Source organism: Muntiacus reevesi, chromosome 17 (assembly GCF_963930625.1).
Source record: "Muntiacus reevesi chromosome 17, mMunRee1.1, whole genome shotgun sequence".
In the NCBI taxonomy this organism is placed as follows: domain Eukaryota; kingdom Metazoa; phylum Chordata; class Mammalia; order Artiodactyla; family Cervidae; genus Muntiacus; species Muntiacus reevesi.
Genome location: NC_089265.1, coordinates 42413875 through 42441233, shown reverse-complemented (window position 1 = coordinate 42441233; position 27359 = coordinate 42413875). Strand labels below are relative to the sequence as shown.

General features: G+C 42.5%; 1 protein-coding gene across 1 annotated transcript in view; it reads right to left on the bottom strand.

Moving 5' to 3' along the window:
- Positions 1–27359, bottom strand: part of TJP2 (tight junction protein 2) — a 124166-nt gene that overhangs the window by 92354 nt on the left and 4453 nt on the right. The window contains exon 2 of the mRNA XM_065908229.1: positions 3843–3966. The gene's annotated coding sequence lies outside the window, so the exon portion shown is untranslated. The remainder of the gene's footprint in view (positions 1–3842; positions 3967–27359) is intronic.

Genomic DNA, 27359 nt, shown 5'->3' with positions numbered 1-27359 from the left:
GTAAACAAAGCGAAGCACTGGGTGACAGAACATAATGATGAGTCAGATCTGGGGTTTCAACAAACCCCGGTTCTGCTACTTCTTAGGTTTAACGTACGCCACTGCCACTATTCAGCTGTTTCTGAGCTATCAAAATGGCAAGTTACACAGCTGGACCTAACGGTCGTGTGATTTATCTAAACCCCCTAAGTTTCCATCTCTGCATCTGTAAAATGGTATAGTGAGTTGTACGGTGTCTCCCCAAATTTCACACGTTGAAGTCCTAGCTCTCCTCACCTCAGAATATGATCTTATTTGGAATTAGGATCCTTACAGAGGCAATCAAGTTAAAGTGAGGTCTTTGGGGGGGGGGGGCGCTAAGGCAGTGTGACTGCTATCTTAAAATGGGTAAATTTAGACAAAGAGACAGACACACATAGTGGGAAGACCACCACGTTCTAGTTAAGGAGAGAAGCCTGGAGCAGATCCTTCCCTCATAACTCTCAGAAGGAACCAATGCTGCCAACACCTTGATTTCAGACTTCTAGCCTCCAAAACTATCAGTTCAGTTTAGTCACTCAGTCATGTAATACAAACTATGAAACGATACATTTCTATTGTTTACACCACCCAGTCTGCAATAGAGGTTTTTTTTTTTTACTGCAGCCCTAGGAAACTAATACAAATTAAGATATAGCTGGACCCATATCTCATAGGTGGGTCTGAGAATTAAATGAAAAATGATGCAGCTAAAATATTTAGTACAGTACCTAGTACACTGTAATAAGCACCCAAATAAGTACAAGGCTTTCATCTTTATTACTGTAGGCTGATACTTCACATCAGAATTACAATGGAACTCTCACCACAAATAACTTTTCTCCTCACAGTAGAGCATCTCCAGGCCTCTGAGGTACAGTCTGTCCTCCCGTTTTTCTTCCCCTCTCTGCACGCCTGGCCAACAACTTACCCTCCTCAGGAGCCTCCTCTCACATAATCACTGCGTCAGACCTTCTGCTCTGCAGCCCTTTTCACACAGCAGTGTAATAACTGATCTCAAATTAGACTCCCAAGTCCCCCAGACAAGCCTTTACATTGCTCTTAGCTTTCCTCGGGCAGTGCCGTGTGAGCCTGTGAGGTGCTCATTAAATGTTTGAGGAAAGAATCTCTTCACCACAGGTAGGGAAACTGGCCACACACTACCTACAAACAAGCCCAGGCTCTAAGATAGCTGTTAAAAGTACTGTCCAGGTTAGCGGTTCTCAAAGTGTGGTGGGGAAATCTAAAGTATCAGCCTGGATGGGAACTTGCTAGCAATGCAAATATCCTGGGCCTCACCCCAGAGGGACTGAAGCCGCAACTCTAGGGAGGGAACCCAGGAATCTGTGTTTTACCAAGCCCTCCAGGTGACTTGATGCAGCTAAAGTTTGTGAGCTGCTGTTCTGTCTCCAATTCCACATGAAGGGGTTGGGCTGCTGCTTGTGAGCTCCCCAGGAATTCCTGCAGAGGAGGAGTCCCAGGAGAGAGGGGACGGCAGAGGGGCTCTCAGGGGCACAGAAACAAAAAAGTTTTTAATTTTCACCTTCAACTCACTTATCTATACCCATGTTATAGGATGAGCTGGTGACAACTCTAAACTGTTACTATCTCAATTACCCAGCAATGAGAATTCATGTCTAGGAAGTAAGGCTCTGTCCAGACTCTGAGCATCCTTCCCGAAAGCAAAGAGGCAAAGATGATTTTGCCGCATCAGAAAAGTGAACTCCAAAGCCCCTTAAAGTAGCAACAAACAAGTGCCAGGCGAATAGTGCTCTCCAGAGGCTTTAAGACGGTAAAGCCGGGCACGTGCAGGTAGAAGCTGGTGATCGGAAACAGGTAAAGGGCCTTCAGGGACCCTCCTCCATCCATGCCAGACATTGCTAATGGGTCACAAAATTCTTACTCAACAAACGTGGGCAGTATCTGCATGCTAAGTTGCTTCAATCATGTCCGACTCTTTGTGACCCTATGGACATAGCCCACCAGGCTCCTCTGTCCATGGGATTCTCCAGGCAAGAATACTGGAGTGGGTTGCTATGCCCTCCTCCAGGGGATCTTCCCAACCCAGGGACTGAATCTGTGTCTCTTAAGTCTTCTGCATTGGCAGGCAGGTTCTTTACCACTAGCACCAGCTGGGACAGTATCTAGAAATCTTTAACTCCAGGCAGCCACTATCAATTGATCAGACCTGGCCCGTGTGAAAAACCCATTACTATCCTAGTTTAGGAGTTAAATCCTCAAGTTCTGTAGAGTTAGTATGGAAAACAGCTGCTATTAAAGGAATCTCACTGCACTTGGGAATCAGAGGCTATGCAATCTTGAGGAAACCATTTAAAATCTTTGAATCTGTTTCCTTATTTGCAAAAGGGAGCTGGCAATAGCTCCTCTAGAATGTTCTGAGGATAAACAAGATGGATGAAAGCCCCTTGTCCAGTCCCTGGCAAATAAAAGGCTCTTAATAAATGTCCGCTGGATTTGAAACTACAGCCATGTGGGGAAAACCGCACCACCCAAGTTTGCCTGAAGCTAATTCACCCAGAAACTCAGGTTTCAGTGTTTATCTGTGAAGGAGCTGTGGAGTAAGATGCTGGATTGGGAAACCAAACTGATGTTGAAGGGTATGTGGTCACTAGTATAGGCAATCAGAACCAGGGAGATATTTATCAAGAGGGGTTTGTTTGAGTCCTTGTCCAAAAACAATGCCGGCTCGAGCTACTCCTTGGCCGTATCCATACTGCACCTCTAAATCACTTGACTAAAGCAACGGATCCTACCTAGAAATCTACTTTCAGGAAAACCACTTTCGGGGTTTGGGCAAGCGTCTGTCTTATGATGTTTGGAATGTTTAAAAGCTCCATAGAGAACATCTCAGTAAACGAAACCCACTCCTAGCCTTGTTAGTTCAGTGGAAACTGAGGAATTCCCCACTCAAGTATCCCCAATTGGACAACTAGATGCCAAGAAAGGCCTTGGTTGTGTGACCGACGCCTGCTAAATGTTAACTCATTCAGCTCCATGTTAACAAGCCCTTTCTACAGATAAAGGATATGGAGCTCACAGACATTAAGAAGATCACACAGTCAGAAGGCAGGAACACTAGGATTTGAAGAGCTATCTGCTAGTCACACTCCACTAAATTCCAACACTGATATGAAGCTGGAATCCACCCCAGTAAGGTCCTCAAGTTTAAACAGACAGGAATTTAGAAACAAACACATGAAAAAAAAATTCTAACCCCATTCTAGCAGCCATGGACTGGCCTATAACCAGGGGTTAAAGTGTAACTAAGAACAAATACACTCTAGCATCTGTCAAAATAGAATTTAATACCCTGTAAATCCCATTTAATTCGTACTTAAAACTGAATCAGTCAATAGATAATACTCAGCCCTTTTTCTAAAAGCCTGTACGTAATTAATCTTTAGAAGCCAATGTGACTGATGTCTTTTTTATTTTCAGCAAAGCACTTTGCACTGTTATATAATTTTGCTATGTCGAAGATAATGGAAAACACGTGACCTACCAGAATGACTTATAAACCCTAGACATCAAAATACCTTGGTATGCATTTATCCTGAATAATAAGAGTTAGACCTAGGTGCCTTATCAGCATTTGCCCAGAATTACCTATCAATTCAGACCATAAATGCAGGTAAGATCTTTCTCATCTTTGGGAAACAGGCCATGACAATTAAATTTTCTTGGCTATTATACAATTTCATCATCAGCAACATCGAATAGGGTGGCCTTGACTTGTAGGATGTGAGATTATTTAATCAAACTAGGCCAGTAACTAAGCTGATGAGAGACCAAAAGGCAAGTACCTGGTAAAGTGCCAACCTGTCTGTTGGCACGTGTCTGTGTTTCCTGGAGCACTTGTGCCAAGAGGTGCAGCTGGGATGCCAATCCCACTCACAAGGAGATGACAGCAAGGGAGCACTTCGCACCCTGAAAAAGACAGTACTGTTAAAATTCAGCACCATCATTCTCAGTTTAGCGAGAACCTTGAAACGCACTGAAACTCACATTCTATACAGTTCACCCAGTTACATTATGGCTTTCAATATATTCACAGGCTTGTGCAACCATGACCACAATCCATTTTAGGACATTTTCATTACTTCAAAAAAGAAACCACTTAATCCTCCAATTCCCCCCTCCTCCTCCCAGCTGTAGACAACCAACCAATCTAATTTTGTCTCTATAGAGTCACCTCTTCCGGAGATTTCATATAAATGAACTCATACGTGATCTTTTGTGACTGGTTTCTTTCACTTGGCATAACATTTTCAAGTTGCATCCAGGCTGTAGCCTGTGTCAGAACCTCACTCCATTGTATGGATATATCATCGTTTACTTATCCACTTTACAGCTGATGGACATTTGGGTTGGTTGTTTCCACTTTTTAGCTATTATGCTCAAATGTGTACATTAACTTAGTTTTCATTTCTCTCAGCTATATATCTAGGAGTGCAATTGCTGTCCTGTTCTTCAAAAAAGAGAAAAAAAGAAGAGTAAAGAATTCACTTTTGGGGGGTGGTACTTCCCTGGCAGTCCAGAGGTGACACAGTGGTAAAGAATCTGCCTGCCAATGCAAGAGACACAGGAGATGTGGGTTTGATCCCTGGGTTGGGAAGATCCCCTGGAGTAGGAAATAGCAACCCACTCCAGTATTCTTGTCTGGAAAATCCCATGGACAGAGAAGCCTGGCAGGCTATAGTCCCTGGGGTCACAAAGAGTTGGACATGACTGAGCACACACACGTCATGTCATGTCTCTGGTGGTCCAGTGGTTAAGACTCTGCGCTCCCAATGCAGGAGGCGTGGGTCAACCCCTAATCAGGGAACTAAGATCCCACATGCAGTAAAGTAGAGCCAAAACAAACAAACAAACAAAAAATTCACTTTTCAAGTTAAAAAAAAAATACGCAGCAGGTGATAAAACACCTAGAGAAAACTTTTTTTTAGTTTTGGTAAAATACACTTAACTTAAATTCAACATTTAAAATATACAATAGAAAAAACATTTTCAACTAAAAGGGAATTACAACACTGGCTTGTCTCCGTATTTATACATGTGGGTTTCCCCCAATCAGAAAAGATGGCAGATACTTTTTATCTTAACCCCTCATCCCAAGAAAATGCTTTCTGGACATTTTTTTTTTCTTTCTGGACATTTTTATGAATTCCGCCCATGCCTTTCAAACGGCACAAGAGGCAAGCTCCTTTCTGGGCGGGGCTGGAAACCCAGCAGCCTCATATGCGGACACATCCAGTGGGAGGAGGAATGTGCTGCTCACTAGTTCTGCACACACTCCTCTCTCCGCTGGACAAAGTGATATTGTGGCATCTGTGCAAAACACTCCCTACACAATGGAACAGAAATCAGAGTGTCCATTTTATTTGTGCAGGCAGGAGATCCATTTCCCTTCTCCAAGGAGCAGCAGGAAGTGTGGGCAGAGGCTAAGACAGGGACATCTGGATATCCTACAAAGCAAGCAGCAGGATTAGAGTCCAGCCCATATACGGTTTCTGCTATTACTTCCCACAATAAATAAATGCCCAGCAAATCAAGATGGACTTGGTTATGTTTTGGGCCTTAGTATGAAATTTTCCTACATGTATCAACGCCGAAGAGAGTTTGCCTCTTTCATTGAAAAGGCTTGCTTTTGAATTAAGTCAGTTTTCTACATTTTGACAACATCCTGATTTTAACTATCTTTTATGATACTGCCTGAAGTTTCTGACATTTATAGGAACCTCAAATAACAACCAGCCATTTCTGAAATACAAACTATTGACTAGTGATAGTCGCTCAGTCATGTCCGACTCTGCGACCTCATGGACTGTAGCTCTCCAGGCTCCTCTGTCCATGGAATTCTCCAGGCGAGAATACTGGAGTGGGGTGCCATTTCCTTCTCCAACATTGACTAGGGCTACCTTCAAATTAAGGAAAAGCTTGGAAGAAAACCAAATACACTTGGTATTCAATAGTACTGACAAATATGTAAAATTTTTGTTAGGTAACATGAGTTAGTGCTAGAAAACTTCACAAAATTTTAAAAGGAAAATCCATAAGTGGCTCAGTTGTTTTTTTTCCATCATGCCATGCACCATGTGAGATCTCAGTTTCCCAACCAGGAATTGAACCTGTGCCTCCTACATTGGGGGCATGGAGTCTTAACCACTGGACCACCAGGGCAGTCCCTGGATGTCAATTTTTTTAAGAGAAAAAAAATTTTTTCTACCTGTGGCTACTTTTTAAATAATTTATTTTTATTGTTGGTTACACATGGTCTTGGTTGCTGCACACAGGCTTTCTCTAGTTGTGGCAAGTGGGGGCTACTCTTTGTTATGGTTCATGGGCTTCTCACTGTGGTGGCTTCTCTTATTGCAGGGGCTGGGCACAAGTTGGAGCTTGCGGGCTCTAGAGAGCAAGCTCAGTAGTTGTGGCACACCCGGCTTTGTTGTTCCGTGACATGGGACATCTTTCCAGACCAGGGATTGAACCTATGTCCCTTGCAATGGCAGGCAGATTCTTCGCTATACCACCAGGGATGTCCTAGGGCTATTTTAAAACCAAGTAAAGCAATGGCAAAATATTTGCCAGTGTACCTATCATGTTGGGCATTGGGGTCAATAAATACATGTGCAAGTTATCCAATCTGTGCTTCAATAAGCTTGCAACATTCAGTCAACTGGTTGGTCTTGACCTATCATATGATTACATTACATTACAGTTTGTAGAGCAGAAGCCCCAGCACAGCTCTGTTTGCAGAAGCAAGACAGAGTACTAAAAGGAGGAAGGGGCTGGTAGTGAAAGAATTCCTTGAGGTCTTGAAAACTCAGTCATGACCTGACTTCCAATCATGTTCTAAAACCCAAAAGGAGCTGCTCATAATTACCATGCAGTATTACATGTATGTTGTAGCAATTGGAATAGTTCTGGAAGAGAATGAAAGGGACAGAATCCTTGGAAGAAATACTGGCCCCACTATTTAGTCAACCAACTCAAGAGAAATCTCCAGTCAGAATGCTCATCAGCAGATTCCCCTCCGCAGAAGCACAACTTATTACCTACCTCTAACCACTGAGACATCTAACAGCTGCAGTGAGGGGAGGTATTGGAACAAAATTTTTAGGAAGGTCAGAGAAATGTGAGGTCAAGAGGGAACAAGTAGGATATCATGGAATGGGCTGCTCTGGATGCTTGTTCCTCCAAGTGTGGGTCATGGACCATCCACTGGGTGGGCATCACCAAAGTTGACAGTATCACCTATAAGCATATTCAAATGCAGACTCTCAGGCCCCACCACATCTACAGCATTAGAACTTACATTTTCACAGAGTGTTCATATGCACATTAAAGGGTGAGAAATAAAATATCAAGGTGCTGCTGAAGAATTTAGAACTTATTTACAAAATTAAACAGTAGGAGATAATCCTTCCTAGGATGCCAAGAAAGGAGAGTTTACTACAAGGTTAGTGAAGGATATTAACATGTCCACAGAAAGGTTGTGTCAAGTGATAAAGTCAGCAAACAAAAAAATGAGGATCAGCAAAATACTCTTTTGTCCATGTATATTCAAAGAACTCAAAGTACTATAGATATAAGGAAGATCTTGACCTGTGATGCAGATATTTCATCAGGCTTAAACAAGTGTTTTTTTTCAAGGGAATTAAAAAAAAAAAAAAGGAACACTCAACTCTCCTTATTAAGGATCACCTTGGAATGAATGCTTTGACTTCTGTTTGGCTAGGTTTGGGAAACTGAGGATAACCAGAGGTGGTTCTACCTAGGGCATTTACTCATTTTGATGGCTGGAAAAGGTTATCTCCAAAAAGAAATGAATAATGTGGCAGTCAGTTTACACATCTGAGTCATGCATGTTTGTTTAGAGTGAATCCTTTAATGACTGGTCCTGAGCCAGAAACTAAGAACATCCAGTTGCTGTCTGAGGGCTGTCTTCGATCACGATGACTCAAATGAGGCTGTTTCACACTTGTAAAATTTGAAGACTAAATTATAACTACAGAATGGTAAAGATATATAGCATGTGTATTGCAGCTTCCCAGTTCTCCAAATTATATGTCTAGAACAAGTATCACTCATTATTCACAATATTCCATATTTGGCCTGAGGATCCTCCCTAACTTGATCCTCTCAGTTGTCCACCCATCAACAGGTTTTGGCATGACACATGAAGCTTGCCTGCCATCCTTGACAAAAGGTCCTCCCAGCTCTAAATTTCTGTCATTTGGGGACAAACAGTTATGCCCAATCTCGAGGGGCTCCTTGAAGAATCACAATTTGGTCATTACAACACGTTTTCCACAGCCGTCGCTAAACGCTGCATCACGTCACCTCTCCTAGGGTCACTCCATACCTCTTGCACCCTCTACACATGTATACACTTCCTTTACTTTCAGGTAGGTAGGTAGATTTAGTCACTAAGTCATGTCCGACTCTTGCGACCCCATGGACAATGGGGACCCCACCAGGCTTCTCTGTCCATGGGGATTCTCCAGGCAAGAATACTGGAGTGGGTTGCCATTTCCTTCTCTAGGGGAGATTCCCGACCCAGGGATTAAACCCAGGTCTCCTGCACTGGCAAGCAGACTCTACCATCTGAGCCACCAGGGCAGCAAAATCATCATCATCATCATCTTGCTGCCTCAGGATTCCATTCTAAAGCATCTCTGAAATTTCTAGTTTCAAATGTCAAAGAAACATTTCAAAGAATTTCAAAGAAACATCTAGTTTGTTTCCAATAAAATCTACCTTGTAGAGTCAAAGAGGATCTACCTAAATCAAGTATCTCAACAGCAATACTATGCTATACTATGGACATTTTGCACTGGATAATTCTTTATTGCATGGGGGGTGGGGAGTGGGGAGGGAGGCAGGGAGTGCTGTCCTGTCCCTTGTAGGAGGCTGGGCAGCATCCCAGGTCTCTACCTGCTAGATACCAGTACCACCCCCACCCTCCCAGGGTTGGAACAACCAAAACTGTAACCAGAAATTGCCAAATATCCTTTAGGGGACAATTCCTGCCACTGCACCTCCTCCCTTGCAAACTACTGGCTTCAATGATTATATAGGAACTTCTAAAAGTTCCACCTTTTAGAAGGTAGAACTATGGATCACAATTTTTCTTCTATATTTCTGAATGTATATTGTTTATATGATAAAAATAAGCTAGAGACTATTTTCTTTTTATTTATTTTTAATTTTTTTCCCATTTTCTTTTAAAAAGAAATACCATTAGCTACACAGATACCTCAAGTTGATCCTTGAGTGAATGCCAAGTGTTTGACTTGTTCAGTTTAAAAACTGAATTCAGTCTTTGCATGTGCATCATAGAGGAACTTTCAGTTAAACATCTCAAAATGTAAAAGACACAAAAGAGGGACTTCAGAGAAGAAAATCAGAACTGAGGCCTCTTAACCCTTCTTCAACTGGTAGATTGGCAGGGGCGGGTGGTGGTTGGGGGGGGTGCCGGCACTGAAGAAAGACATGTTGAAGCAAAGACTGTTGCTTCAAGATAAGTAATTACCTGAAAAAGTCTGCATATACACTTCAATCAGAAAAATACTTGCATTGTTGGGGAAAAAAATCAGGTGCAATTTACATTTCAAGAACTGCTACATTAATAGACCATGTAAAATTTTTTCAAAATCATAAAATTAAAATATCTGAATGCAAAAATGGGCTCAAAACACATGCATTCCTTCATCTTCTTGACTGCTAGACCAGGAATTTCCTTAGAAGATTATACATGAATTTCATTACTGACTACTTTAATTCTGTCTGGGGAGACCATATCTGCCAGGAAGAAACAATCTGCATTTATTGAGACAACACAAATTTGGAATCCGAGCTCAGGCTGAACCTGAAATAGAGTTTAACTTCAGCCATAAAAAAAAAGGTAGTGTGCTTAGAAAATGAATGTGATAAACAAGATATATATATATAAATTGCTTTGGGGAGCAGTGCTATTTAAAATTCTGATGAGAATTAAACAAATGGGAGGTTAACTACAAAAAAAAGGAAAACAAGCTCCCAATGAAGAACTCAACATCTATTACCCTCATGACAGGGATGACCCTTGAGTCCACCTGGGCCCCCAAACACACACACAAAGCACCTTCTGGTCTCCTCTGCTTACCCAGGTTGCTGCCAAAGGTTCACGTGTCTTCTGCTCTCAGGTAGAAGTTCTCTTTTGTTAAGTGGAGTGATGCCCACTGCTGCTTCCAGAATAGTCATATATTTCTTGTACCTCATCTTGTCCCTCTCAGTACAAGGTCAAGGAAATTTGGGGCAGTGTTCCGCTGAAGCAGATGAAGTAATCTTTGCAACACTGGAAGCCGCTCTACTTTTAGATGCTCAGTGCATCCCCAGCCAGCGCTATTAAACTCTACTGTGGGGGGTCAGGCGTGGAGGCGAGGCCAAGGCCAAACCACAAATAAATAAATAAATAAAAGCCTTGTTCAGATTTCCCTGCAATGTCAGTATTATATAAGGCTAGAGAATTCTGAATAAAGCACTAATGAAAATGATTTGCAGGATGATGGTGGTTCTAAACACAGCAATCTAATGTACACTCCCCAATTAATCCGCACATAAATCTTTTGAGGCCACTAATCCTTCAAGTACTAATGGCACAGGAGGTGATTTATCTCAAGGTCTGGTAATAATTGATCCAAAAAGCCTGCATGCCTCTGTGTGAACTAAAATCAGAAGCAGATCTGCTGCTTCTACAACTACTTCTCTTTAAAAGGCTGCACTTGACACTGAAGAAGGGAGTTCCAGTTGTCATTTATGGCAATGAATTTCTACATGCTATAAACTTTTTGCTTGAGTCAGTTGCAAAGCAAAGATTAATTGAGAAACAATTGTTTTTCTTTTTAATTATCTTTTTTTACAAGTTTTTTTTTTTTTTTTTTAATGTGGAACATCTTTAAGTCTTTATTGAATTTGTTACAATATTGCTTCTGGTTTATGTTTTGTTTTTCTAGCCAGAGGAATGTGGGATCTTAGCTTCCTGACTAGGGATTGAACCCATGCTCCTGTATTGGAAGGCGACATGTTAACCACTGATGACCAAGGAAGTCCCGAAATGTCTTTACCTCTAAAACCCAGCATGGGTGAGCTCTGCTAGCAGGAAAATAAGGCTGTTAGAAGATATTCAGAATCTAACCCTCTCCCTTTTTTAAATGTCTCCTCTCAGCCTTAAGGACTTTTCTTACCCTTTTTCCATGGGGTAAAGGTAGATGCTCCATCATAGGGGTCCATCTAATGGGTCATGGTACACAGGACCCAGACTGGGTGGACTAGCCTTCCCTGGGATGAAAATAAGACTTTCAGAGAGAAATGCCCTTTCTACCGGTGTTGACAACCAGGGCTGAAAGGAAATTAGAGCTGTTGGCAATCATGCTCCCCACCAGGTAGAGAGGGGGTCACCACTAGTTGATAAGAATAACAGTATGAGGAGAAATGTGATGATATCATTTGAGTTTCTGAATCCAGCTATGCCTGACCATGCTAGGAGATATCTGGTACATTTTTACTAAGATAATGAATTCATTTTTGTGAAACTTAGCTTTAATTGAGATTTTGTTATTCTGAAAGAGTTCTGATTTATATGCCTCCTTGACCACTTCAAGCTATTTTCTATTTAATGCAACATAAGTTCTACTGCTACTTATCTAAACAAATGCATACACAGAAGGGAAGTAAAATTGAGGAGCATCGTCCTATAATACTTCTGACTAACCTAGACATTCACAATTAATTAGTGTACCAAGCCCATGTCCCCCAAATTGTGAACTCTTCTTCCACAAAATCTCTTTCTTGATAGCAAATTTCACTTTTTTTTAATCTAAGGGACCTAAAACAGTGGTCTCCAAAGTGGGTGCATATACCAACAATCTTTGGGGTGTGGAAAGAAAATATTAAACCATCTATTTCTTTTTTGTCTCTTGTCCATTAAAATTTTAGTTTGAGCATTTGTTATTAAATATTTGTAATGTTTGCTTTTGGAACTAATATATTTTAAATTACATAAAAGTATAATTCTATGTGTGTGTGTGTGTATATATATGTATATATTTTGGCCACACAGCATGTGGGATCTTAGTTACCAACCAGAAGTTGAACCTGTGTTCCCTGCAGTAGAAACCTGGAGTCTTAACCACCAGGGACGTCCCCAAAGTATATAATTTATAAAGTAATATACTCATATATATTATAGAGTGTGCTTAAAAATCTGATAGGGTGTGTGAGCAAAAAAGTTTCATGGTCAGTAACTTAACCCTTCAACTGCTTTCTAAGCCTCAATTTCCCTCTTGATGAAAGGCCTGAACTGATGAATGCTAAATTATTTTCCAATAACAGTAACAGACTATGAGCCTCCACTTCCCGATTATAATATTATAGTCAGCCCTCCATATCCATAGATTACTATCCACAGATAAAACCGACCTTGGACTGATAATACTGGGGGAGGGGGATTCCACAAAGTTCCAAAAGGCAAAACTTGAGTTTGCCTAGCTCTGGCAACTATAGGATATAGCATTTACATTGTACTCACAACTATTTACACAGCATCTACATTGCAATTACAACTATTTATGCAGCATTTACACTATTAGATTTTATAGGTAATTTAGAGATGAGTTAAAGTATACAGGAGAATGGGCTGCACACTGTTCGCAAATACTATGTCATTTTATATAAGGTACTTGGGCATCTCTGGGTGTCGGTGTCCTTGGAGGTCCTGGACCCAATCTCCCAGGATACTGTTCTGTAACTGACTACAAGTAGTGAAGACAAAGGACAGACCATTTGGTCTTGAAATATTTCATTTTCATAGTATTCATGAATATTACTCCCACTGGTTGTTCTACAAACAATTAGTACCAGTTAGTCACTGGAATTCTTTTACAGGCTGAAATTAGTTGGCTACAGCTGTCACTGCTCAAAAAAGCTCTAATACAGCCCTCATTTAATCATACGGGATGGTGTAATTATACTTACATAACAGTCTTTGTTCTAACAATTTGTATTTCTAATGACGTGCAATAAAAACTACTACACAACCCTCTCAAACAATAAATGAAGTCTCAGTTACCAACAACAAAAAAGCAAGCTAAACTTGTTAGCCGTTGGGAGCTGTTTTACTACAATGAAACTGACACAATACTTTAAAAATGGTACGTTTTAAAGTTTAATTTTCTATAGGAACTTCTGATGCATTTAACATAACTTACAAAGTGATTCTTATCTATGACGATCTCATACAAAATTAAAATTTGGTCTTTTATTAGGAATTCTCCCTTTGCAAGTCACTAGAAAGAACTTGGTTTTCTTCCATGAATGAGTTGTTCAGTTTTCTATTCTTTTTTAAAAATTGTCATCTTCGTATGAACTCCCTCATAATACTACATGAAGACAATAACACAGAAAAAATAAATTTAGTCAAAATTTGCAATATGTATGTAATACATACAGATATGTGTGGATTGAAAACTCAAGTTTTGCCTTTTGGAACTTTCTGAAATCCCCCTCCCCCAATATTTTCAATTATATACAGATATGTAATTACATGGCTATTTTCTTTGTAATTCTAGAAAGTCTTTGGAAATTTTCATTTACTTGGTTAACTAATTTCTAGAGTTCTAGAAATTCTTTATAACTACAACTATTTGATTGAAAATCATTTATTTTTTAAAAATTGTTAAATATATATGATCCAAAAACCTTTTAAATCAGGGTGCTCAAGTTCTATTTCTGAATGATTAAAATTGGATATAAAAATTCACAGATAAGGCTGGCCTTCCCTTTGAACTGATGATGTCTACTTATTCCTGCTGGAGGAAAACAGTGGACATCCTCCTTCACAGGGTATTCTAACTGTTCCTGTGTTTTAGAAGTATAAAAATGGAAATGAACTAATGCCCCAAACAGGCTGTTATACAGGGTGTGGTTTGCTTTAAAGGGAGCTGAAAAAAGCCTTAACTAAAAGTAGAAGAGTCAGGGAAACCGTCTTTTTTTTTTTTAACTCCACTACAAACAAAATAAACTATGACTTAAGGCATCATTTCATCCCTGCCAACCCCCAATAGCTTCATTAAAATACATCTTTACATATTTGCTACTCAGATGAGCCACTAGAACACTGTTAGAAAAACAGACTATACAGTGTAAAAGAATTACAAAGAGTTCAAAGTTGTGCCTCTCCTAGATTTAACACCCACCTCCCTGTCAGCTCAAACCTGTCTTCTCTCTTCATAGCAAGTCTCAAAATGCACTGTATTGGGTTTATACCATGACCTTCAACTGGATAAACCAAATCTGTCCTTCCAATCCTGTCCCCCCACTCAACCCGGTATCTACCTGAAGGGATCCACTGCCCAGCCCCCAGCAGCAGCTGCTTCTTGCCTTTCCTGTTTCTTGCATCCTCCTCCTGGTTCTCCTAGCATGACACCTTGAAGTCATCCTCACCCAGTCCTGGGGTGCCCAGTCATACCAGCCCCCTGCCACAGGCACAGAGAGCTGAGGTTAAATGAGAAGACCTGGTTTGAATCCCACCTCTGTTGTTTAACACCATGTGACCCTGAACAAGTTACTTGACCCTTCTGAACCCATTTCATTACCTGTAAAGCTGGAAGACCACCACGCAGGGGTGGCTTTAAATAATAAATGAGATGATATATTTGTATCTCCCTCCTTCCTCCCATCTCCTCTGTCTTTTCCCCACTCCTAATATCTCTTTAAGAAACCTCCGTAAATCCTCATTTCTTTGCAGGCAAGCATAAGGAGTACTTACATACTTCTGTCCCTTCCCTGCAGCTACAAAAAAAAGCCCGAGGCTGAGTGGTTTTGTGGGGAAAATAGGGAGACTGATGAAAGGGTACAGGAACCCAGGGGCTAGAATCAATAATTAAAATTATCAAAAAAAAAAAAAAAAGAAAAAGGGAGAAAGTAGGGTCCCCAGGCTTGCTGAAGGAAGCAGAGGAAAGGGGCCCAGCTTAGGTGTTACTCAGCAACTGGGGAGGTTCTTCCTTATCATATTTCACAGATCTTTAGTTTCTGCTAGTAAAGTGTTGGAGAGGAAATGGCAACCCACTCCAGGGTTCTTGCCTGGAGAACCCCAGGGACAGAGGAGCCTGGTGGGCTGCCGTCTATGGGGTCGCGCAGAGTCAGACACAACTGAAGTGACTCAGCAGCAGCAGCAAAGTATTAATCTCTCAGTCGTATTCCACCCTTTGAGACCCCAAGGACTGTAGCCCACCAGGCTCCTCTGTCCATGGGACTCTCCAGGCAAGAGTACTGGAGTGGTTTACCATTACCTTCTCCAGGGGACCTTCTCAACCCAGGGATCGAACCCAGGTCTCCTGCACTGCAGGCAGATCCTTTACTGTCTGAGCCTGAACAATTAAAAGGCAAAGGACCATATCTCTCAAATAACTTGAATACATAGTAATCCTACAAGTACGCTCTTTCCTAAAAGGTAAAAAAAATTTAAACTCCTTATATGAGGGAAATTCACTCCTTATTAGTGTAAAAATTGTACAAAAAAAAAAAAAAAGAGTTCCCTAGTGGCTTAGTGGTTATGACTCAGCATTTTCATTGCCATGACCCCAGTTCAATCCCGAGTCAGGTAACTAAAATTCCACAAACCACACTGTGTGGCCAAAAGAAAAAAAAAAAAGAAAGAAAATGGAAAGAAACTGTGTTCATGCTACATTTCTACTCTGAACCTAGAGTTGCAGGATTCTAGCAGATCTCTTGCTTGGGAGCAGAAGCAGTGGCACTGCAGAGTTTAGAACACTAACAGGAGCTGGCTGAAGTCAAGAAGGGCTTGGCCATTCATCGGGTTAGGGAGATATTAGTCACCTTTGCCCTGCAACTTTTGGAAGGCACAGAAGCTCCAGAACTTGGTAGGGACTACACAAGGTGTGAAGTATAGGATCCAGCCAGTGGCTGGAGAGTGTATGTGCTCAGCCGCTAAGTCGTGTCCGATTCTTTACAACCCCATGAACTGTATGTAGCCCTCCAGGCTCCTCTGTCCATGGAATTTTCCAGGCAAGAATACTGGAGTGTGTTGCCACTTCCTTCTCCAGGGGATCTTCCTGACCCAGGGACCAAACCCACGTCTCCTGTGTCTCCTGCATTGGCAGGTGGATTTTTTACCACTGAGTCACCTGGGAAACCCTGGCTGGAGAGAGCAGTTCACATAATCTCACATCTCATCTGCCGACATGTGCCCTCAACTTCCTTAGCATGAATTGGGGTGCCTCACCACCCAGGACTGAAGTCCAGCTCCACCACTAACTGGCTGTAGTGATCATGGATAAGTCACTCAATGTCTCTATGCCTCAGTTTCATTATTTGTAAAGTGGGGCTAATCATAGCACTGACCTCACAGGCCTGTTTTATAAGCTAAATCAGAGGCACAAACTTTCAGTTGCAAAATAGTCATGGGTATGAAATGTACAGTCTAGGAAATATAGTTAATAACTGTGTAATATCTTTTATGGTGACATTATAACTAGATATAACATGGTGATCATTTTAAAATATATAGAAATACCAAATCACCATGTTGTGTACCAGAAACCAGCACAGCACTGTAGGTAAGTTATTCTTCAAAAACAAACTTTTAGAAAACCAGATACGTGGTTACTAAAGGTGGGAGTCGGGGGAGACAGTCAAAAGGTCAAATTTCCAGTTATAAATAAGTACTAGGAAGGTACACATGATAAATATAATTAACACTGCTATATGTTTTATATGAAAGTTGTTGAGAGTATATTCTAAAGTTCTCATCACAATTTTTTTCTATTTCTTTAATTTTGTATCTATACGAGATGAAGCATGCTCACTAAACTTATTGTGATACTCATTGAGTGATGTATATAAGTCAACTCATTATGCTGTACACCTTAAACTTACACAGTGCTGTATGTCAATTATATTTCAATAAAACTAGAAGGGAAAAAAAAGAAATAACAGAGAAAATTTTTTTTAAAAAGCTAAATCAGTTTTTACATATAAAGCACTTAGTACGTATAATCCAGCATATGTGTTATGTAAAAGTGTTCTTTTCCTTGCTCATTAGCTATATCTCCATTTCTTCCAGAAGGCTCTCCTTAGTTGAACCCCTTAGACAGGGCTAGGTTAATCTTTCCACTGCCCTCTCAAATATGTTCTGTTTAATCTATTAAAAGGAGAACCAAAATGAATTTAAATTATGTGTTTAGGCATCTGCAGAGGATACAGGTGAGTCTCCTGGGCCATCAAGAAGGTTAATCAAAGGTTAAGAAGGCGTCCTGGGCAGCACTGGGGGGTTTGAGTTCCACACTGATCAAGGTCTGGACCCAGTCCTCTCCAGTGGTGGACTGCTGGGCCATCAGACACAGGTTTGGTTCCAAGCAGAGCCCTGTTTAGTGATCACAGTATTGTGGTCAAATTGGCTTCAGAGCCTTAATGTGGGGCCCCTGGAAGAGTGTCGTCCTGCCCCACAAGGATACTTTGGGCAAACCCAGGAGAAACTTCAGAGTTCAAGGCAGAAGAAGCTGATGATGTGATTCCCCCATCCTACTTTCCTGGGACATCAGTGGGAGACGGTGGAGTGGACGTACAGCTGCTATGTTAACATCTCTCTTGGTTCCAGGCAGAATTTCTCATTCTGACTGCATTAGTTTGCGAGGGCTGAGTAACAGAGGGCCAGACTGGTGCCATAACAACAGAAATCTACAGTCTGGAGGCTGGAAGTTCAAGATCAAAGTGTTGAGAGGATTGGTTCTTTCTGAGGGTCCTAAGGCAGAGCTGTCTACTTGGCTTCTAGATGGCCATCTTCTCCCTATGTCTGTATATCATCTTTGTGTTATATGTGTCTGTGTTCTAATTTCCTCTTCCTATAAGGACACAAGTGATACTAGCTTAGGGCCCACCTAAATGACCTCAATTTTACTCGATTACTTCAATTAAGTCTTCATTTCCAAATAAGATCAGTTTTGAGGTGCTAGGAGTGAGGATTTCAACATATGAATGAGGGGGATACAATTCAATCCGTAATGCTGCCTAAAATTGGGGGGGGGGGGGGGAGGAGCTCTCATTAAGTGAGATGAAAAAGACAAAAGCCCAGAAGAAATGGGTTGCCTGGACATGTTCAGCCTGTGATTTGATCTAGCATATATGCTTTACAGCAAATCAACTGGGAAAAGAAAAACGTTCCATGTTCAAGATGAGCCAGCATCTGGTATCATGAGAATGATCTGTTCTCTGGAAGCTGCACCCAACAAAATACAAGAGGAAGAAGTTAAATCTCATGTAAAAGTATTATGAGCAACTGAGAAAGACTTGGGATCTCCAGATGACACTCTAGGGCTTGTGTTGCAAAGTCAGATCAAGTGTCTGGTGGGACTAGGAGAAGCTCACTCAAGATCAGCTTCTACCCACAGACGTAGAAAATAAAATTGTGGTTAAAAAAGGGGAAAGACGGGGGAAGAGAGGGATAAATTAGGAGTTTGGGATTAACATATACACACTACTATACAGTATATAAAATAGATAAACAACAAGGACCTACTATATGGCACAGGGAACTATACTCAGTATCTTATAATAACCTATAATGGAAGAGAATCTTTATAAGCATATATATTGGGACTTCCCTGGTGGTCCAGAGGTTAAGAATCCACCTGTCAATGCAGGGGACACGGGTTTGATCCCTGGTTCGGAAAGATCCCACATGCCATGGAGCAACTAAGCCCATGCACCACACCTACTGAAGCCTGAGTGCTTAGAGCTTGTGTTTCACAACAAGAGAAAGCACTGTAATGAAAAGCCTATGCATCGCAACAAAGAGTAGCCCCCACTCGCCACAACTAGAGAAAGTCCATGTGTAGCAACAAAGACCCAGCCCAGCACAAAACAAATTAATAATTTTTAAAATTATTTTTAAAAACATATAAAGCATATATATATATAAAATGCAAGATTGTAAATCAACTATATTTCAATAAAACATTTTTAAAAAGAGATAAGCTTCTCTTGGAGAAGAGAACAAGGTAATAAATTGGAATCAGGGGATGTCAACAATGTTGATGACCAGGCATGAAGATCCAGGAGGGAACTGACTAAAATTCCAAAAACAAGCATGCATCTCACCACCCAAGATGGAGAAAAAAATCAATTCTCACCAACGCTATGGAAGAAAACAGAAAAACAGAGTCAACAGGTCATCTTAGTGATGTCAGATTGAGAAAACCTCTAGTGAAAGTGTAGTCCCAAACACTCACGAGAGAGGAAATGAGATGATGCAACTCCATCATGAGAAAGAAATGCAGCTCGTTGGGCTATTATCTGTCAAGACAGAGAAAGAGGAGGGAAGGTCCGAAGCAAATGACAAGCTGAGCTGTGACCATGAGGAGCAGAAGAACTTGAAGAAAAGCTGCAACGACTCCATCTTCTTCTCAAAGCCAAATTCTATTCCTTCAGAAGAAGCTTATGGTTGTTGGTCTGAGAGCGTGGGAGGCTGGATAAAACCTCTTCTCAAGACAGAAGAGTGCAGATTTGAGACAAAAAACCATAAAAGCAATGAAACTCGAACCACAGCAATTCAGGGAGAAGGCAGTATTACTGACCCCCTTTACAAAGAGAAAACTAAGGCTCAGGGTGGAGAAACCTGCCCTAGATCTCACGGCTCCTAAGTGGCAGAGGCAACATTCAAGCCGAGGTCTGACTCTTTCCCACTCTGCTCTAGTGCCTTCCTGGGTAACCTGTGTGCATCTGAGGATTCAGACAGCACATCTCTTCCTGATCCCTGGCAGAAGTGCTCTTCCTCTGAGATAGGAGAATATCTCAGCCCTCCTCTCTAAGCCCCTCTTGGCTGCAGGCTTTCCCCTTCCCTCACCTCCTCTCTCTCAAATCTGCTTTTTCCACTGGATCCAAAGGTGGAGTCTGTGGCAAGAAGACATCCTCTTCGACTTCCCTGGTGGCATGGTGGATACGAGTCCACCTGCCAGTACAGGGAATATGAGCTTGATCCCTGGTCCAGGAAGATTCCACATGCCATAGAGCAACTAAGCCCATGTGCCACAACTACTGAGCCTGAATGCTGCAACTACTGAAGCCCATGCTCCGAGAGCCTGGGCTGCAGAACAAGAGAAGTGACTGCAATAAGAAACCCACCAGCACGAGGAAGAGTACTCCCACTTGCTGCAACTAGAGAAAGGCCGCACAAAAGGAACCAACACACAGCCAAAAGTAAATTAATTAAGTTAAATTAAAAGGGATGTCTCTGGTGGCACAGGGGAGTGGACAGGAATCTGCCTGCCAATGCAGGGGACATGGGTTCGATCATCCAGGAATATTCCACATGCCTCGGAGCAGCTGGTATGCCACAATTACTGAGCACATGTGCCCTAGAAGCTGGAGCACTGCAATGAAGAGTTGCCCCCACTTGACACAATTAGAGAAATCCCGTGCACAGCAATGAAGACCCAACACAGCCAAAAGATATAAATAAATAGAAGAAGAAATCCTCTTCCTTCTCTTCCTTCCAAGAAGCACTCTCCCCCAACCCCAACCATCACCAAGCTGGCTTCCCACCTAGGGATCTCTGTCCACCTTATCCTCCTCCTTATGGACTGGGTTCTTCCCTGAACACCCCCATCCAGGCAAAAAAACCAAATTACCTCCTGGGTTTACTAAGCTTCTGCATGTACATGATCTTCCCTAATAGTCAAGATCCTGAAACACCACAAGGTTTTTAATTCACTTTGTTTTAAATTTTCCTGTAAAATATATCTAAATTATCTATATTTATTTCTAGTTAAAAAGCTTTTTTACATAAGTGGTCCTACTCTTTCTCAAATTGTATCTTGATAGTGTGATAAATTTTAGGATGTGCATTACCATCATTTAATTATTGTCATTACATTAGAAACTCTAGTAAAAGTAGTCAATTCTAATTTGATGAGTCAGCCCACTACTCCCTACAATATATGTAATTTTGTGAGCACTTCAGCCATCAGATACATTCTAAAATAGCGAAACACTTACCTTTGCTAATGGTTCTGTGTAGTTGTTACAAAAGAAAGGTGAAACCAAGTTTCTGTTGGCCTCAATACATTTCCATTGACTTCAAAAGTCAGAGCTCTGTTTCTCTAAGCATTCTGTGATGGCCTAGAAGGCAGATAAGATGTCGTATTCATCCTTGTATCTCTAGCATCTCTCCTGAGGAATCAGCGTATGACAGATACCCAATAACAACACAGTTTACTTCCTAACTAACAGGCAGCAGGGTATAATGGTTAAAATCTTGTTCTCGAGAACAGGACTGCCTCGGTATGTGTCCCAGCTTCATACTTAATTAGCTGTGTAGCCTGGGCAAGCCTCCATACCTCTCCAGGGCCTCAGTTTCCTCCTCTGTAAATAGGGGACAATAATGGTGCCTGCCTAATAAAGTTGTGTGAAAATTAAACTTAAAAAATACACGCAAAACACTTAGGGTCTGAACCATCTGAAGTGCTACGTGCTAGCTATGATTATTATTTACTCAGCAAATATTTATTGGCCCAGGTTATTATGGACTAAATGTTTCTGTCCTCTTAAAATGCATCAATCAAAGCCCTAATTCCTAGCATGCTAGTGATCATGATGGGAAGCTGGAAGGTAAGTGAGGTTTAGGTTAGGTCACAAAGGTGGGTTCTTCATGATGGGATACGGAAGAAGACAGAGATGGCTGCCTCTCCGTGCGCATGCACGTAAGAAAGGCCGTGTGAGCGCACAGTAGTAGGTCTCCTTCTGCAAGCGAGGACGGTGGTCCTCACCCAGAAATGGACCATGCCAGCACCCAGATCTCAGACTTCCAGCCTCCAGAAATGTGAGTAATAAATGTCTGTGGCTTAACGCCCCCAGGCCGTGGTATCTAAGATCAGAGATCCATTCCCAGACAAGTTTTCAGGTCACTGGGTGCCACTTCTTCAATCAACACTATGTTCCCCAACCCCAGTTTTCCATGCTCCCACTTGGACCACTTCAACCTTCCAAGTTTCCACTTAGATTTCCTGCCCTTTGGCAGCTGAAGTGCTGGTAACCTTTGATCCACTTCTCCATTCCCATCTGGAGGATTCCAGGCTCTTGGGGAGTGGCTCCCTGCCTGACCAGTTCTTCCAGCCTCCAACAACCACCCAAGCTCCAGCAGACAACATCACACTACCCAGGGCATCAACATTTGGACCACCCCTTTCTCCTTGTTCCTGCTCCCCTTGCACCTGCAGCTGGGCCAGACTCTGCTTCCCTTGAGTTACTTCTCTAATTATACCTGTTTACTATCTATCTCCACCTCTAGACTATCAGCTGCTCTGAAGGCATCTATTTTGCTGACATTGTATCCATATCCTGTTGGGATTTCTAGGTCCAGCCCAACACTCCATTCATTCATTCACTCCCTGGACAACCCCTGAGCTGCTCCCTATCCAACATTCTGAGTGATGCTGTACATACAAATAATATGAAACCATCCCTTCCCTCAGGAACCACCCAGTCTAGCAGAGCAACAAGTAACTGTAACCCAGCACACTGCAGTCGGCGTCACAGTGACCATGGAACAGGGATGAGGCAGGAGAGAGTGGATAAGCCTGTTCGAGGGGCTTGGCTTGGGAAAGTCTTCACAGAGAAAGTGCTTGAGTTAGGTCTCAAAATATGAGCAGATATTCCTTAGGCTGATGGAAGGAGCTGAGACATCCCAGGCAGAGGGAAAAATATTCCCAGGAGCCAGAAGAGTGAAACAGTAAAGAATATTCCCAGGTCAGTAGGTAGGATGAGCTGGCAAGAAGGCAGCCTAAGGTGTACCTATGAGCCCAGGGCTAGAGATATCTTCTGACCTTAGGCTCTGTACACAGCAAGTATGGCAGATGCCACCCATTCTGGCCGACACACCCTTCCCCTGGCCGATATGTGGCTAAACCATGGTTTAGTGACCACATTCACTGTGTCTGCCACTGAGATAAGTGCTCCCCTTAAAATGCATCACCTGGGCTTCCCTGGTGGCTCAATGGTAAAGAAACTGCCTGCCAATGCAGAAGACATGGGTTTGATCCCTGGTCCAGGAAAATCCCACATGCCATGGAGCAGCTAAGTCCATGCCCCATAACTACTGAGCCTGTGCTCCGGAGCCTGGGAGTTGCAAACATTGAAACCCATGCACCCTAGAGCCCGTGCTCTACAAGAGAAGACACTGCAATGAGAAGCCCGAGCACTGCAACTAGAGAGAAGCCCTGCTTTGCACCACTAGAGAAAAGCCCACACAGCAACGAAGACCCAGCACAGTCAAAAACAAAAATAAATAAAAATTTTAAAAATGCATTACCTTAGTTCATTCTCACAATGACTTTCAGAGGTGAATGTAAATTCTTTCAGATGAAGAAACTCAGGCACCAGATGACTAGGTAACTCTCTCATGGCCACACTAGTAATAAGTACTGGAGGTGTGACTCCAACCCAAGTTGGTCTGATTACGAAATTCATATCTTCCAACACCCACTGAGCCTGTGTAGGTGACCTGAGGCCCTTGGTATGTCCCTATCACAATGAAATGGAATTCCCTCTTTACTGACTTGTCTCCCTCTAGGATCTCATGAGGGCAAGGTTTTTTTCATGAAGTCACTCAGTCGTGTCCGACTCTTTGCGAACCCATGGACTGTAGCCTAACAGGTTCCTCCGTCCATGGGATTTTCCAGGCAAGAATACTGGAGTGGGTTGCCATTTCCTTCTCCAGGAGATCTTCCCAACCCAGGGATCGAACCCGGGTCTCCCGCATTGTAGGCAGACGCTTTACCGTCTGAGCCACCAGGGAAGTCACCCCTAGCATGTGCCACAGGGCCTGGCATGCAGAGAATGAATGCAGGCATGAACAGGGCTTTGAACTGTCTTCCAATATGCACTCTCACCCTTCTCTGTCCTTGAAAGTGAAGGAATCTGTAACATTATCCTGAAGCCAAGATCTGAGTGGAAAACCCAAGTTCACTTCTGCCCTTTTCTACTCTGGTCAGAGGGAGAAAAACCTCCTACAGCACTGGACTCTGAAGCTACATGGATGGAACCACCCCCCCGCCCAGACGAAGTGCAGGGGCTTCTACCACCAGCCTCATCCCCATCTATGCACAAATGCGTTGACACCTTTAAAGAGGCCCGCTGACAAGGTTGGTCTGTGGCTGGCATCTGGGAACTTGCATTGAAGGAAGGTTCCACCATAAGGACAGAGGAGCCTGGAGTGCTGCAGTCCGTGAGGTTGCCAAGAGTCAGACACGACTTAACGACTGAACAACGACCAACAACAACCACCATTCCCAGGACTTCGGTTGCTCACTGTCCCTGAACGGTTTGCATAAACAATGTGGTTTGGGTTAAACACCTGCTTCCCTTCTGGGAGTCTGAACTTTTGGTATGTGCTATGCAGAGGATGCCAACATAATAAGTCCCCCCTCCTCAAATATCCTGAGCGCTGAGTTTCTAATGAAGTTCCCTGGTTGGCAACATTTCATACGCGTGGTCTGCTGGAATTAATCATGGCCTATGCGACTCCCCTAGGAGAGGACATTTGGAAGCCTGTGTCTGGTTTCCTCAGATTCTGATCCAAGTGGCTTCTTCCATTTACTGATTTTGCTGTGTGTATTCTCACACTAATAACCGTAGAGGTGAGCCTTTGAGTCCTCTTAGCAAATCATAGAAACTGGAGGTGACCTAGGGATCCTGAAACAGCATCTCTCCCAGAAGCAAGACCGAGAGATGCTTCTTGTCTAGTCCTGACCATTAACCAGCGGAATCACACACCCTTGGCCCACAGGGGCCAAGTAGGAATGTAAAATTGTGCAACCGGCTGAGTGGGGTGGAGGACGCCAAGGTGAGTCTAACGTAAGTGGCAGCTGCCCAGGTCTGACCTCAGCAGCACACCACATGCATAGCTGGGCGGAGATCACACCCATGGATACCAAACCCTCTCCCTCTGCTGATGGCAGGTGCTCCCAGATGGGAACACAGAATATTTTGGTGGCAGGCTTTGGCCTCGTTCCAAAGTCCAAGATAGATGCTTTATATCCTCAGATACAATGAGGATTCCTTTCATGCAAAGTATGAAATAAAATTAGATGTTAGTCTTAAGTCTGCGAAATCACAGGGAAGGTGAGACACAGCTTAACTTCACAGGACCCAACACCAGTGGGCTAACTCCCTTTTCGGATTTCTTTTCTGTAGCGAACCTGACCTTCATGACATGGATTGTCAGCACCCACTCTCAGAATCCGCTTATGCCAAGTTATGCTAAGGAGACTAGACACCTGGTAGCACAGATTTTAAGCCATTAAGCTAAGCTGGCAAAGGCGTGAGAGGAGGAAAACTAAAACTTGATGGCTACTCCTTGCACAAAGGGCTCTTGCTCTGGCTTACAAAGCTCCCCAGATTTTAGGTTGACTATGATTAACAGTAATAGGCAAGATGGGGAGGGGCCAGTCATGACTCCAGGACTTTGCCTGAAGGCCTACAGGGATCCCTTATCTTATGAAGGCAAGTTCACACTTGGCTCTGTCCCCAAGTAGCCCATCCCACTACCTGGTAACACTGGCCTTTCTGGAAGCAGCGACGAGGTGTGTCCTCACTCCCCTGTTTCCATGGAGTTGGGGTCCTCTCTGGCCTTGGTCTCCTCAGAACCCTCTCCCAGCTCCTTCCCCATATCAGAGGCTTCTCTTCCAGCTACCCCTCCCCACTAATCCCCATGTCCCAGTTCCCAGCACCTGTCTATGCCCCTCCTGAGTCACACCTATCTCCTCGGCTCTATCCAGCTCCTGTACACACAGAATGCAGGAGCCCACCGCTAGCTTTGTCCCCTCCCTCACTCTTATTCCAGTCCATTTCCAAATGCCTCCAATTCACTGGATCTCTAAGTGAGGCCTCCAGACCAGCAGCATCAGCCTCACCTGGGTACTTATTGGAGATGCAGATTATCAGAGTCTCATTCCAGATTGACTAACTCAAGAACCAAATTCGGGTTTGGGGGTGGTCAGCAATATATGTTTTAACAAGCTTCCAGGTGATTCAGATACAGTCAGTGTGTGAGGACTACTGAACCATGCACTTCCATTTGCTTATTCTAAGGAATAAGGACATGAAAGTAATTTTCTAAATCTGGCTGATTTTTCTATTTCTCTTACTGCTCTCTACATTCACCAGTAATAAAAGATCCAAACACACAACCCAAGTTCAATATAGTGGGCCTCTAAAATGCCTACAGGTATTTTAAAAATTCATGATCCATTTGTAACTATAGACCATGAAGATGATTCTCCACATGGCTGTAGAGAAAATACGCTAACATGCAGCCTGGGAAAAAAAGAACAGAAATGCACAAACTCATGCCAAAACGCCCATCAGCCTACTCGAAGTATATGAAAATAAAATCAAAATAGTCTGCTAATGCAGGGGAGACGGGTTTGATCCCTGGTCTGGTAAGATTCCACATGCAACTAAGCCTGTGAACCACAACCACTGAGCCAGTGAGCTACAAGTGTGGAAGCCCAGAGCCTGGAGCCTCTGCTCCGCAACGAGAAGCCCACACACCGCGACAAAGAATAGCCCTTGCTTGCTGTGACTACAGAAAACATGTGCCAAGCAACGAAAACCCAACACAGCCACACACACACAAAAAAAATGAATAAAAATTTTAAAAGATTTTTTAAAAGATAGCCTAATAAAAGCTACAATCTATGAATATGAGCTGTAAATTCTTATATAGTAAGTAGAATAGACAGATGTTAATCAACAGAATATCAAACAATATTTTAGTTCAAGTGTTTAAAATGTCCACCATCAGCACAAGTGCATTTATTTTTTGGTGCGTTATTAACATTTGAGTGGCGCATGATTTTTTAGGGGCATTGTGTCGGCACATACAATACTAAGTCCCTGTCTACTTACTCCCCATCACCTCCAAGAATCCATGTATTAATTCTTCACTCAAATCCTTTGGAACATCAGGTACTATAGGTACTAGGCCTCAAGGCAAATAAAAAGACGAGTCAAAACCAAAATAAATTTGAGAAGAGCAAAGTACTCAATTTACATTTTCAGTATTTTCCTAGACCACTGAAACTAGTGAATCTAAATAAAACTGACTTTCCTCTTCCTCTATCTAGTTTTCCTTAGAAAATGATTTGAAAAAAAAAGAATGGCTTGATAAATAAGCTCATGAAAAGATGTTTAGCACCACTGGCCATCAGAGAAGTGTGAATCAAAACTACTTCACACCAACTAGGATGGCTAAGGAAAAAAAT